Raw genomic sequence first — 9,390 nt, forward strand, 5'->3', positions numbered from 1 at the left:
AGCGCTATGGAGCGTTTGACTTTGGGGAAGGGCACCCACAAAAGAGATGGGCTACTCCTGTGACTAATTTTCTTTTCCCTTCTTGTGAAAGTTGCTGTCTCCGTAATATGGGATGTTTGATAAGGGAGCAAAGAGCAGCTTCTTTTGAACTTCCTTTGGTGCTGATATTTAAAAAAAAACAAAAACAAAAACTGTTTGTTTGTTTTGCTTCCTCATCAGTGGCCAATAAGCTGCTTTTCCAAAATCTCAAGTCACCAATTAGAGGTGACAAGGTACAGTCTGGTAGTAAGAGGCGAGAGGCTGGGCATCCCCCCACCCTGTTTCTTACCCAGACAGTTTCCTCTGTGACCTGTGTATGGTCTCCCAGACTCAGTCTCCCCATTTAAAATGGACATCATAGTATATTTCCTTACCTCATGGGGAAGGATAACCTAAAGGGATTCATTGGTGGCCCTGAAACACTAAGTCATTATTAATTTGGAGACAGCAACTTGACACGGTTTTAAGGTTTTATTTGTACGATGCTAGGACTTTAATCCTGGGGTTTTGTTTTGTCCCCACTTGCTTCTGCATCTCCGCCGTGTCTAGCGTCCTCCCTTTGGCAATGCCTTTGAGAACTGCGTAACCGATAGAGATTCACCTGAGGTGTTGGGTACTGCTAATTTCTCCCAAGGGAACAACATCACTAATACTGCATAAGGTGCTAGAATCAAACCTCATTTTACAAACCTTGGTTCTTAGAGAAAAACAAAACATGCAGAATTCTTTCTGTGAAGCCTTACTATAGATTGTTATAGCCAATTGTTTATCCAAAAAGAGAGAGAGCATAGAAAATAAGGATAAGATGCAGCGATTCTGTATAAAATGTAACTAAAAACCTCTGCTATTTCCTGTATTAATGTAAACTATCATATATATGTATATATATATATATATATATATATATATATATATATATATGCTTGAGGCAGATAGAAAGGATGAAAAAATGTAAAGTGTGTTCATCTCTTTTTTAATTTTTCAGTTGACTCACAATTTTTAGTATGTGAGCAAGAGAGGTTTACTGTGGGTTGGGATAAGGGATGCCCAGTATGATATAGACAATTAATCAGCTTTGTTCTGCTCTATATGTTACTAGAAGGAGTTGGCCGAATGAGAGGAAGGGGAAATGAGTTAAAACGGGGACTTGCTTTCTAAATGTTCTTAAGCATCGATGTTACACTTTGGTGGTGTTTCCTCCTTTTTGCAAAGTTTCTCAACAGCACTATAAAACGTGTCTCCTGCCTAAGGTGTTAGCAAATAATGTTTACCTCAAGAAAGCTTAAAAAAAAAAAAGAGGCAGTTGTTTCCTATCTCTTAAAAACTAGTGAGCCCCTAACCAAAATGCGAGGCATTGCCACAGAAATTCAGTGAGAGAATAGAACCATTTCCGGTGCTTTCCTGGAAGGCCCCCCTCCCCGCCCCCCCACCCCCTCCCAATCCCTTTTGCTAAAGAAACAATCCGAAACAGGAGTTTTGACAAGAAACGGGTCAGGATGTAGCAAAAGCAAATAGGAACTTTGCGCAGAAAGAGTGGGGAGGGGGCGTTTTCAAGTATGGCTGTGTAATTCAGGTGTTTAGCACTCGCATGTGTGTGTGTACTGTATATATGTGTCAGTGTATGACATGTTTGGTGGACAGAGAAAAATACCGTGAACAGAAATGAACAGAAAAAAAAATCAAATGCTATTTTATCAGAGGACGCACTTGTTCACCTTGATGAGAAGCCACTGTTTCACAACTATGCAATCTTCCTCCCTCCTTCACCTCGGACCTCCATCTCCCTCCCAGATTTTCCTTTGTACAAGAACCACAATATCCAATCCCTGGTTCAAGGTGAGCATGCTACAGTGATTCTTTTCCTAAATTTAAGAGCTCCCGAGAAGAGTTTTCCTTTGCTTTCATTTTAAATGATTCGATGTAACCCTGTTTGGTTCTGTAAGTGAACTGATGTGTATTTTTATGTTTCAGTTACATGTTTATAACTTGTTTTCATCCTCTTCTTGATTCAAAATATTTATATTCTTTATGAAATCTACTTTTATAGGATATGTTTTGGGGATGTGTTGGCTTAAGGCAAGAAAAAAATTTGGCTTAAGTGGGACAATGAGCATGTGACCTCTGGGATTGGGGGCTGGGGGAATGACAGGGACCTTCAGCTAAATCAGCACCTACACCTTGGTCCTGAATACAGACCCTGGCAGGGAGCTGGCATACTCTGGGAAGGATTTGACCCAGGTGTTTCTGTTCCTTATTTGTGGTCATCTATACGGAGTAACCTATCCCCAGAGGGTGAATATTTTCTACCTTCGCTTTATGCCAATGCCTCCTTCCCACCGACTCTACGTGCTCTACCTAGTGCCAAATCCCACCTCCCTACCTTTGCACTACTTTTTGCTAATACCCCTCCTCCCTTGCCAGCCAGTGACTGCAATGTGCCTGGGTGGGGTTACTACATCTGCTTTCATTCTGAAAGTCAGACATAGAGAGAATCTTCAAGAGCCCAGCATCAAAAGCATTCGGGAACTCAGCCCTCAGGCTGTCCATCCTTTAGAGGTATTTGAAATAGATGCTCAGCAGCTCACCAAGAGGGAGAATAGCAGGTTCTACCCTGTAGCCAATTTGGCCTCGCCTGCCTTCACCAGGCTTTCAAAAGAGCCGCTGGGAAGAAGAGAGATCCTGGGGTTAGACAAAGCACAAATCAGGCAGGGGAAGCCCTGCGTGCAGAAGACAGGTTCTTACCTTCTCTGGTTGCCTGCACAAGTCTGAGTTTTGCACACGGTTTACGAATCTCGCACAAGGTGGCCGAGCCATCCGAGACAGTTCTTAAAAGATTAATTCCGACACTGCCTAAACTGCTCCAGCACAACACGCTTCCGTTCTCTGGCTGGTGGGAGCTTAGATGGAATTCCTTTGGATTGAAAAAGGAAGTCGGTCCTTTGACACGAATGCATTTTCTCTGTTGGCCTCATTCCTCGACTCCTCCCCCACCCTACACATACTCTTAGCTACTCAGGGGATCTTAATGAAGTGCTGTTCATTTGCTTTTGTCCTGTTCCATAGGTCATACCTGCTACGATCCATCCCAGGAATGTATCACTCATTCTTTCTGCTCCTGAAAAGGTAGCATTCTGGAGAACTTTAGGCCTACAGACCCAGGAGTCTTTCCCAGAAGCCGACTTGTCTTTACAGCTCAGAAAATATCAAGGGAATCACTTCCAGAACACCATATGATTTTCCAACTCCTGGCCCTTCCCAAAAAGTGGCTGGGGAGCTGGTAGGGGCTTCTCAGAGGTTGCCAAGGTCCGGCCCCATGAGCCCACTCTTCTCTGGCCGGCCCACTGGTGCTCAGGCCCTGACATGGCTTCAGGGACCCAGAGGCTGCAGGTCTTCCATTAGGGTCAGAGCTCAGGGCAAAATGAAGAGGGGATAGAGGGTGGAAGTGTTCTAGATCCCTTGCTCCTTCACCAGGGACGAAGCAGAGTGTCCAATACCTATTTTGGGGTTATGACAACCTGCCTTTCTGGGAAGGGGTGGGCCACCTCTGAGGCCACAGCTGCAAAGCTGGCATTATTGAGTTGCAACCATAAATCTAGACCCAGGGAATGTGTCTATCATGAAGCCTGACAATTCAGCAGCAGCACAGACAGAACCTTTGTTGACTAAAACCTTCCCCATCAGAGTGGAAGGGTCCTGTTGTGGTATGTCGGCTGACCCTTTGTTAGCTGGGTTCTTGCCATTGATTGGTACCTGAGACCCTGCAGGAGACAGGTATAGAGTCCCAGATGCCAGGGCCAGAAAAATCAGGTATAGCCCCAAGCTCTCTCAGGCTGGCTGATTCTGAAGAAAAAGTCCCTTTAGAGATGTTGTGTTTCCTCTCATGGGGAACAGGACAGTTTCTTTAGAGGAAAAAAGTATTTAGGATTACTGGAGTCCCAGGAATGTAGGGGTGTCAGAGTAAGTCCAATGTAGCCTGTGGCAGGTGACATCAGCCATGATGGAGCAGAGCCCTTTGTGGAGGACAGGAGAACTGAGACTCGGCTAACATTGACTGAGTGCCAGTGATGTATAGGCTCTGTCCCAGATGCCTTCATACAGTGATCTCAGCTAAGTCTTTGCAAGAATATCACAAGGCGAGAAACTCTGCCCCATTTTACAAATGGGGAAACTGAGGCTCAGAGAACCTCCATGATTGCACAGAGTTTCGTGGTCAGTAGGGGTACAGCTGGGGGCAGGGGGTACGGGCTTGGACATTTGGTCCCACTTTTCTTCAAGATCCAGGCTCCACTCATGTCCTTTCCCAACAGCTCATAAAGGCCAGGTAGCTCAGAGCACCCATCAAGGACCAGCTGGGATGAAGGCAGTCTTGGCATTTTTGTTTTCTTGCAGATGGCCAGAGAGGCTAAGAGAGTGTGGGAGGTTTTAGGGCACTTACAAATTTAGTGACCATTTATGCAATAAGGTATCCCCAGGAAAAATGATGCCTGTTTCCCACAGGTCACCCTGAGCATGACCTGTACAGTATGAGTTCTTGGAGACTTCCATGGAATGGGAGCCTCCCTATAAACACTTTGAGATGTCTTTCCTGGTTGGCCTGAGAACTTCTGTGTCTTCTTTCTATAGGTTTTGTTGTTGTTACTTTTGTGTGTGGTCTTAAAAGGTGAGGAGATTTCCAGATAAGTGGGTTATTTCTCCAAGGATCTGTAAAAAGAGTTGAACGGTTGGAGTTAGGGCAGATTCAGAAATGTAAGCCTCACAGGGTAAATTCGGAGTAGGTTTCTGAACACAATGCCTATGACATGGCAGAGAGTGAGAGCCATTCTAGGCCAGGCATGGCAAGAAGCTGCCTGTGTTAGGCCAGGGGAAGGGCACTGGTGGTGGGGGCAGCCTGGGAACCTGCATTCTGCTCTTGTACCCATCATTCCTTGCCTAGTAGCTTGCCTTCTGTAAGTTTCAGTTTCCCCATATCTAAAACACAACGGTGAGCCTGGTGATCTCTATGATCAATCCAAACCAGAAAAGTAATAAAATAATGAGACAGGTTATTGCATTTGGTGAAAGTCATTTGGGATGAGAAGTCGTTGAAAGACACTGTGAATTCCTAAGCCAGGGAATGAAATGACCAACATCAAAATATTAGGCTTAAGAAAGTGATTGTCACTGTCATGTGCACTGACAAAGGGGACAAAAACTATCTAAATGAGAGAGGAAGAGCACAAGGGACGACAGGAAATGTGCAGGAAAGGGCAGATTAGAGAGAGTCAGGGGAAGGGAGTAATGCACCCTACTTATTGTTTCTCTGAGGCAGCCTCATGCTTTACATGTTTGCTTACAATTATGTCAGCTTAATGCCTACTGGACAGCCTCTGAGCATACCTGCATGTGTGTGCACACACATGCATGCACACACGTGCACACACCCTATCCTAATCCTGCCATAGTCCCAGCAATTATACACAAAGAAAAATCCCTCAGTCCTTGAGCAAAGCTGGAGCTTCTTCAGAGCACAAAGAAACAATGGAGTCTCAGGGTTTGAAGACATCAGACATCACCTAATTTTTGCTCCTCCTCACAGACACAGACAAAAAAATATCAAACTTCTTCTCAAGGGTCTCCAAGGAAAAAATTCTCCTTGCCTTCATTCACTGTTGAATGCCTGGTAGTCAGATAGTCTCCACCTTATAATGACTTGAATGATGCGTCTTACAATCCTGACCGATTCCTTTTGCTTTGGGTCTCTGAGGGGACAGAGATCTAGACTCTGGATTAGTGAGCTTTGGGATGTTTGGAAGTGCCCATGGCCTTGCCTTGCCCAGGATCTCCTGTAAGGTAAGACTGGGAATCACTTGAGAGTGATAGCTGCAAGTTCACTTTGTCTTTGCCTTCTGGAATTAAGTACTCAAGACAGATTGCACACCCTGCCCCCCCCCACCCCACTGATCTTCCAGCCCAGTCAGGATGGAAGCAGTTGCCCAGCTTTGCTGAGACCTCAGTTTTGACATATATTCAGATGAATTGTGTTCAGTTCCTTTCCCATTGGGCCCTGCTACTGTATTATTTCCTCTAAGTATGTTTTATGTTCAAAATTCAAATGTGAGTATTCACTTGAGATGCATCTAGGCAGGCAAAAATACACCCAGCTATTGCCTTGAGGGGGAATATGGGGTCTTCAAAACCCTTATGACACTGGACACTTTCTCTTCTTTCCCAATCCATTCTCTTACTCCATTTTCTAAAAATGCAGTTCAACCTTGATGATGCCCTCTATTGGCTAGGCCCTGGGGTAGACATTGGGAAGACAAAGAAGAAAGATGGTCCAGCAGGGGAGATGATGCACAAACACATGGGAGAGTATTGTTCACACTCTGGCTTCCAGAGAACAGCGCCTGGCCCTGCCTAGCATAGGCTGACTTGAAGGTACAATATGCTCATGTGACAAATCTCTCCCAGGTGGCTGCTTATCAGTTCCTTGCCCATCCTTCCATTATCCCCAGTTCACCAACCATTCCTCTGGGACCCCTCTGTCTCCTCTCCTGCCTGAGGCTGACCTGTTCTGCAACTGTTCCCAGATATTTCTGGGAGCAGAGCAAATCCTACCAAAAGCAGATCATGTCCACAGTAAAAATAACTATTAAACAATCCAAGGGAGTTTGATTCAATTCCACTTTTAGCCCCATTAATGTCTCTGGGCCTTGCTTCTCTCACATTCTCTTTAGGGTCTCCAGGGTCTTCTAGGCACTGTCAACAAACCCAAGTTACTACTTGGCTTTCTGGGTGGACCCCCTTAGGTCTCCATTGGCGAACTGCACTTGCCTGATCTGCCCCTTCCTCAGTTGGGCATTTCATTGCTCGGCTCTCCCAGCTGCTGCTTCAACCAGCCAAGTGTCCTCTCCAGGTCCCTTCTCTTCACCCTGTCCTCCTTCCATTCAAGATGGCATACAAGGAAGGAGGTGGTCTCTGCCATAGCCATCACCACCTGACATCACATTTTACAGTGAAAATGCATTCATAAGTAAAATTGAAGATGGCAGAAGATGGCCTTCTCAGCTCTCCATTGGAAAGGGTATAAGAGGGATTGATAGGGGAATGAGTGATCCCAGTGTCCCAAACCCTTGCCTCACCCGCCAAGAGAGCACATGATCCTAGAAAGGTAGAGCTATACTAGAGACTTCACAGCTATATTGATTTCCAGCCATTTCCTGGCATGTTTCAGGAGCCCTCAAAGGCTAGTGGTCCCTGTCACTGTGGCTGCAGAGGTGAGCATTACCCTAGGGAAAAGGAAGAAGGAAACCCTATTTCCTTACCGTCAACAGCTGGCTACAGAGCTCCTGAGGCTGACCCAAACCCACTGAGGAGGAATACACGGAAGAACCTATGGGACAGGTTACTCCTAATTGGATAGGTGAAAATTACTTTTTTTTTTCTCCTGGCACAAAAGCAAAAACAACCTCCCCCCTTCTTTTTTATTTCACCAGGGTTTGCGATTGAACACATCTGATTCCCTGACTTTTAAAAAAATGTTTTTTTTTCATTTTGAAGCAGGTATTTTTTAATGGGGCTTATTTTTGGGTTTGAGATCACTGGGCTTCTTGCCCTGTGAATCAATGCTTGCTGCTGTGTTGAAAATGCATACATTGGTGACCACAGTATTAAGCCAAATTTAAACTCTTTAGTCTCCTCCATCTGTAAGTGTTATGTATCTACCTCATTATGATTTTTTTGGTTTTCTGTGCTTTCGTGTTGTGTACAATGTCAGAGGTGAAATGTAGATAAAAATATATATATATAAAAATATATATTTTTTGCTTTGCAATAAAGTTCAAAGCTATAACACAGAATATTCATAAAATGTCATAGCCTTTTATTGTGCTCTATCTCCTTAGTTGTGAATTGTCCTGGGGAGCCCTTTTGCCTATTCACTAGAGTCAATATAATTGTGTTTGTCATTTGATGAATTATTCTAATTATTTTAACTGTACTTTTTCAACACATTGAATAAGACACTAGGATTCTTGAACAACTCTTGGTTCCAAAGGTGCTTTATTTCCGTGGACTCAAGTGATCAATGGAAGGGGAGTGTCTCTGCAGACTTGAATCTTCCAGATAAAATTACTGATCTCAATGCCATTGGGTTTAAAACAAAAGGTTTGTGCATAGGGGGAAAAAGGAAACATTGGTTTGGCTTTGACTTTTTGAAGCTTTCAATAATGATTTATGTTCAACTTTCTTTTTTTTTTTCTTTTTTAAATTTCAATTTCTTGGCATGGAATATGGTACTCACTGACACCCTAGCATTCTAGTCTGACCTGGCTGCTTTCAACTTTTTGATTTTGCTGTTTTCTCTAGGTTGATTTTGTGTGTTGTGCTATTTGGTGGTGAACTACCTTGTGCCCAGCCCTCACATCTTCTCTAAACTTTCTGGAACTCTTTCCATACTATGTATTAAGAGGGATGGTGATTTGGAAACATTTGTAATCTACAAGCCAGCGATGCCATAAAGACTCAAAATTTTCGGAAGAATACTGACCAATTACAGTACAGGGTGAAAGCATCTTAAATAGAAAATGCAAGGTGGATTGTCTGCAATTGATTCCCTTTTTCTATGTGTTTAAACACAATTATTTTCCTTAAGCTAAGCACATCTAAGTCGTGAGCCCTAGATACTTTGTATAGTTCAACAACCCTTGTTTTTCTGTGTCTTTTGCCAAAATATATAAGACATTTCTCGAACTCATTAAATGTTTTAAATAGGATAAAGAAAGATCTATAAGTTAGAATGAAAGATTCTTAAAAATGATAAATCAGCAAAACTCTGTACATGTTTTTATTATTCCCTAGCTCTAGAGAGAGCTAGGGAAAAGTAACTGAAGGGGGGAGAATCATTTCTACAAATGGCGAGTTTTCCCTTAAAATACATACAAAGACTACAAAAAAGGAAAACACTTAAGATTCAATTTCATAATATGTCTTTTTCTCTGCCCTTTTTTCTTCTGATGACCTTAAAGAATTGTGAGTGTGTATTAATAACAGACATTTTAGCTGGTATTTGGGGGAGGCTTGCTCTGTTTTTTAACAATGCTGAACCGGCACTTAAAACAATTCTTGCTAGGTTATACTTTGCCTATTCTCAGCTATTTCTCTCTTTTTATGGTATTAATGGTCTGTCTATGAATTGGAATGCAGATAATACATGTGTACTGAAGGTGGAACACACTGGTGTTGACTTGAAGGGAGGAAAATCCATTGATAAATATGTATTTCTATATATACCTGTAAGTAGGTGAGTGGGAATATATGATATATTCACTCACACGCACGCACACACACACACACACACACACACACACACAC

The 9,390-nt window shown here is 43.3% G+C and overlaps 1 long non-coding RNA gene across 1 annotated transcript in view; it reads right to left on the minus strand.

Moving 5' to 3' along the window:
• Positions 1–1,001: 1,001 nt before the first annotated feature.
• The window catches only part of LOC125923242 (uncharacterized), a 46,108-nt gene continuing 37,719 nt past the window's right edge, over positions 1,002–9,390 (minus strand). The window contains exon 3 of the long non-coding RNA XR_007457966.1: positions 1,002–4,740. This is a non-coding gene — a long non-coding RNA (uncharacterized LOC125923242). The remainder of the gene's footprint in view (positions 4,741–9,390) is intronic.

Source organism: Panthera uncia, chromosome B1 (genome assembly GCF_023721935.1).
Source record: "Panthera uncia isolate 11264 chromosome B1, Puncia_PCG_1.0, whole genome shotgun sequence".
In the NCBI taxonomy this organism is placed as follows: Eukaryota; Metazoa; Chordata; class Mammalia; order Carnivora; family Felidae; genus Panthera; species Panthera uncia.